This window comes from Lissotriton vulgaris, chromosome 12 (assembly GCF_964263255.1).
Source record: "Lissotriton vulgaris chromosome 12, aLisVul1.2, whole genome shotgun sequence".
NCBI lineage: Eukaryota > Metazoa > Chordata > Amphibia > Caudata > Salamandridae > Lissotriton > Lissotriton vulgaris.
In genome coordinates, this window is record NC_141700.1 from 56,316,562 (window position 1) to 56,321,804 (window position 5,243).

Below are 5,243 nucleotides of genomic sequence, written 5' to 3' on the forward strand. Positions count from 1 at the left end.
AGAGTTTGACGGGGTTGTGAGTTCATTATGATATAACACACTTGTAATAAGGCGGACAGGATATCCATTACATTTGGGACTGAGTTCACAACTGCCAAACTTTGAAACGTGCTCTAAATTAGGAGGTGGGCGCCGAGGCCGTTCTGTAATTTCTGTGATAGCACCCCAGGATCTTACACCGTATTTCATTCCTTTGTAAAGCTGTTATATAATAAAAAGGGTTGGTAGTGACCAAAGGGATCCAGCAGGAGCAATGATGTATGACACTTCTTCAAATAGTTGGAGCCTTTGCTCAAGTATGCTTCGGGTTTGATGCAGTGTTTGTTTTTTAGGTCGAGGTACTATCCGGTTCTGCCGACGGCAGAACTGGAAGTGGCGAGATCTTATGTTTCTTAGAGGGGCTCTTTATCCCGCCTCTAATTTTGGCTCTCTCCCATTGGCTGGCTTCCTAAATGGAGGCCAGCCATTGGAGGAGAGAGCCTCCGTCCTTTTCGGATTTGGAGGTGTGTTCGGTGTTCTTCTTTCCACTTTTTAGCCACGCCCACCGAACACGCCCCCAAATCCGAAAAGACAGAGCTTGCCGGCCGCCATTTTGTTTTGTTTTGTTGAAGGTGAGCCTCGCTGTCTTCTTGTGTTCACTTTGTTCGCGCTAGTGGTGCGCATCTGGAAGCTCTCCTCTGTCCTGCTCCCCCCCTCCCTCCGCCCGCAGCTCTCCTCTGTCCCGCTCCCCCCCTCTTTCTGCCCGCACCATGTCCTTGTGTTCTCGCTCCGTGCACACTGATTTGATTCCCAATGCCATGTGGTGCTTATGGCAGTGTCCTTGTGCTCTCAGTGAACACTATTCTGGTTCCTAGTGCCATGCTACATTTGTGGTTGTGTACTTTTATTCTCCCTCCGTCCATCACAGTTCTGTCCATTCTACCAACACTAATGTCCCAACCTCGCACTGAAAAACACTGCCAGCAGCAATGGGAATTTCCCTGCACGTCTAACAGGCATAGCCTGAATACCAACGAAGTAGCCTACTCTCACACATGGAACTGCTGCAGGGTGAACAGCACAGGAAGCGTGCTTCAGACAGAACAGGTTTTACATGTGCAGAATCTGTGCTAAATCTCACTCGATGTTACAGCACAATCCACACAGACGAGACACCTCATCCTCCTCCCCCCTAGACTTAGAGCACCAAGAAAGTTCAGCGTGTTGCCTAGACGTGACATGAGATTCATTAATACCACGCCTTTCTAGGTCCAGCAGTCTGGTAGGGATATGCTTGCGAAACCAATGGCATCCTACCTTATGATAAAGTCATAACGTTTATGATTGGTTAAGTGTTATTGGAGTAGTGTGACTTTATTTCCTTATCACGTTTTACCTGCTGATACTGGTTAAAACTGGCTTTACATGCTCTCACAAGGTTTGCAGAGTTTTAGTTCACATTTTTAGAAAAAATAGGTGCTCTGAATATTCAAATAAGGGGTTTCAGATATGTTCGCTATGTTAATACCACCTTTGGTATAGCGTCTAAGCTATGGCTGGTCTCTCTTTCCTTGAAAGCTAATCAAGGATTTTGCCTCGCAATTTATTTTTTTACATTTTTTTTAGGGGAAACAAAATCGTATCAATTTTCTCCAGATAACACAGGTTGCCAGTTTCACTGACCAGTTAATTTAAATAGTAAAGGATTATTTTCCTGACATTACAATCTCGGACCCTTCCAAGTGTGCTGTGTGAATCATGATTTTTTTGCAGTCTGTGATCCAGGTCTCAGTTTCACTAAAGAACTGCTTCTGAGTGGAAACCAGGTCCGAGCGCATGCGTGCTAGAGCCGTAGAAGGTAAAATAGGGCCTAAACCCTTTTGTTAATCTACAGTTAATCTCGCTCTTGATCTCCGAATTACACATTCACCTGGACTTTCATCGTGGTGAGGTCAAACTTGAGGACTGTGAGGCCACTCGCGTGGCACCAGCATGTTCTACAAATGTTAAGTAGTAATAACAGTGGAGAAGGAGACGGGTAACTAGGGCACTTTGTGTGAAAAATTAGAGCCATGGTCGGTTTTGACGAGGTATGCAAAAAGTTTGGAAATGAAGAGGTATTCTGCTTAACATCAAGTACACACTATTTAAAAAAAACAAGAATTAAAAAGAATCTTGCTATGCTGTTTTGCAAATACGTGGGTACCTGTTGGTAACGTACTTTACCTTTCTCAGGTAGAATGAGTGAAGGAAAGTGATGAAATTTGGTGCACATATTTCTGGTATACCTAGTCACTGAATGATCAAGATGATTGGTGCACTTGCGTTAATATTACAGTTGTGCCTTATTGTGTGGAGGTTTTGTTTCATTTGCTTGATCCTTTTTTGGCAATCTGGTGAACGTTCCATCTGCAGCCTTATTTAGCAGGTTGAATTCCAAAAAGATAGGCCCACTGTTGCCAGTGCCCGATCCAAGCTTTATCGTTTACTATGGTTTGTGTACAGTTTAGAGTGATGAGGCGGGGAATGTGTTTGTGCCATGTGGAGAGATGTGAAGTACGGTGGTTTTGTTTGCTCCTTCTGCCCTGGTATTATTGTCCATTGGAGAAACTATAATCCTGTGCAATTTAAATAGCTATTCTGTAGATTACTGACTGATTTAATTGTTTATCATGTCACGTGATAAGCGCCGGACTGATGAAGTCTTCCAGTCCATTTTTCTCCCCGTTTTGAAAATGACAATGCCATTTATTTAACGATGAAGCTATTGGCAATGTAAATGACAATGCCATTTATTTATGATTTTAAAAAAATGTCATGTGCAATGCCAATAGCTCTACCTTTAATAATGCCGAGACAATTGCATTGTAAATGCTTGTCTTGTGTTTGATGCATAGTGGTTTGAGATTGATTGTCCGGTGTTTGATGCATAGTGTTTTGAGTGTGATTGTCCGGTGTTTAATGCATAGTGTTTTGAGATCATTTTTCCGGTATTTGATGTGTAGTGTTTTGAGTTTGATTGGCTGGTGTTTGATGCATAGTGGTTTGAGTTTGATTGGCTGGTATTTTGATGCTAAGTGTTTTGAGTATGATTGTCCGGTTTTGATGCATAGTGTTTTGAGTTTTATTGTCCGGGTTTAATGCATATTGTTTTGAGTTGGATTGTCCAGTGTTTTATGTACAGTGTTTTCAGTTTACGTTTCTGGTGTTTTTGAATAGTAATTTGAGTTTGATTGTTTTGTGTTTGATACACAATGTTTTGAGTGTGATTGTCCGGTGTTTGATGCATAGTGTTTTGAGTTTTATTGTCCAGTGTTTGATGTACAGTGTTTTGAGTTTATGTTTCTGGTGTTTGATGCATAGTGTTTTCAGTTTATTTTTATGGTGATTGATGCATAGTGTTTTCAGTTAGATTTTCTGGTGTGTATGAGTAGGGTTTTGAGTTTGATTGTTATGAGTTTCATACACAGTGTTTTGAGTTTGATTGGCTGGTGTGTGATGCATAGTGTTTTGAGTTTGACTGTCTTGTGGCTGAAACACACTGTTATGAGGTTGAGTATCTGGTGTATGGTGACTAGAGTTTAAAGTGTGATTGTCCGGTGGTCGATGGAATTTCTTTTTAGTTTTAGGTATAGTTTTTTTTTTTTATTGGTGGTGTTTGATGTGTCGTGTTTTGAGCTTGATTGTCTGGTGTTTGATGCATAGTGTTTCTAGTTTGATTGTCTAGTGTTTGTTTGATGCATAACTGTTTTGAGGTTAAATATCTGGTGTGTGGTGAATAGTGTCTTAAATTTGATTGTCTGGTGGCTGAAGCATAGTGTTTTGAGATTATCCGGTGAATAGTGTCTTGAGTTTGATTGTCTGGTGGCTGAAGCACAGTGTTTTATGGTTATCTGGTGAATGGTGAATAGTGTCTTGAGTTTGATGGTCTGGTGGCTGAAGCATAGTGTTTTGAGATTATCTGGTGAATGGTGAATAGTGTCTTGAGTCTGATTGGTGGCTGAGGAATAGAGTTCTGGTATTATCTGGTGAATGGTGAATGGTGTCTTGAGTTTGATTGTCTGGTGGCTGAAGCATATTGTTTTGAGATTAACTGGTGAATAGTGTCTTGTGTTTGATTGTCCGATTGCTGAGGAATAGTCTTTTGAGATTATCTGGTGAATGGTAAATAGGGTCTTGAGTTTGATTGTCTGGTGGCTGAGGAATAGTATTTTGAGATTGAGTATCTGGTGGATGGTGGATAGTGTCTTGAGTTTGATTGTCTGGTGGCTGAAACATAGTGTTTTGAGATTATCTGGTGAATGGTGAATGGTGTCTTGTGTTTGATTGTCTGGGGGCTGAGGAATAGTGTTTTGAGATTATCTGGTGAATGGTGAATAGGGTCTTGAGTTTGATTGTCTGGTGGCTGAAGAATAGTGTTTTGAGTTTTAGTATCTGGTGGATGATGAATAGTGTCTTGAGTTTGATTGTCTGGTGGCTGAGGAATAGTGTTTTGAGATTGAGTATCTGGTGGATGGTGAATAGTGTCTTGAGTCTGATTGTCTGGTGGCTGAGGAATAGTGTTTTGAGATTATTTGGTGAATGGTGAATAGTGTGGAGTTTGATTGTCTGGTGGTTTAGGAATTGTGTCTTGAGTTTGATTGTCTGGTGGCTGAAGCATATTGTTTTGAGATTAACTGGTGAATAGTGTCTTGTGTTTGATTGTCCGATTGCTGAGGAATAGTCTTTTGAGATTATCTGGTCAATGGTAAATAGGGTCTTGAGTTTGATTGTCTGGTGGCTGAGGAATAGTATTTTGAGATTGAGTATCTGGTGGATGGTGGATAGTGTCTTGAGTTTGATTGTCTGGTGGCTGAAACATAGTGTTTTGAGATTATCTGGTGAATGGTGAATGGTGTCTTGTGTTTGATTGTCTGGTGGCTGAGGAATAGTGTTTTGAGATTATCTGGTGAATGGTGAATAGGGTCTTGAGTTTGATTGTCTGGGCTGAAGAATAGTGTTTTGAGTTTTAGTATCTGGTGGATGATGAATAGTGTCTTGAGTTTGATTGTCTGGTGGCTGAGGAATAGTGTTTTGAGATTGAGTATCTGGTGGATGGTGAATAGTGTCTTGAGTCTGATTGTCTGGTGGCTGAGGAATAGTGTTTTGAGATTATTTGGTGAATGGTGAATAGTGTGGAGTTTGATTGTCTGGTGGTTTAGGAATAGTATTTTGAGATTATCTGGTGAATGGTGAATAGTGTCTTGAGTTTGCTTGTCTGGTGG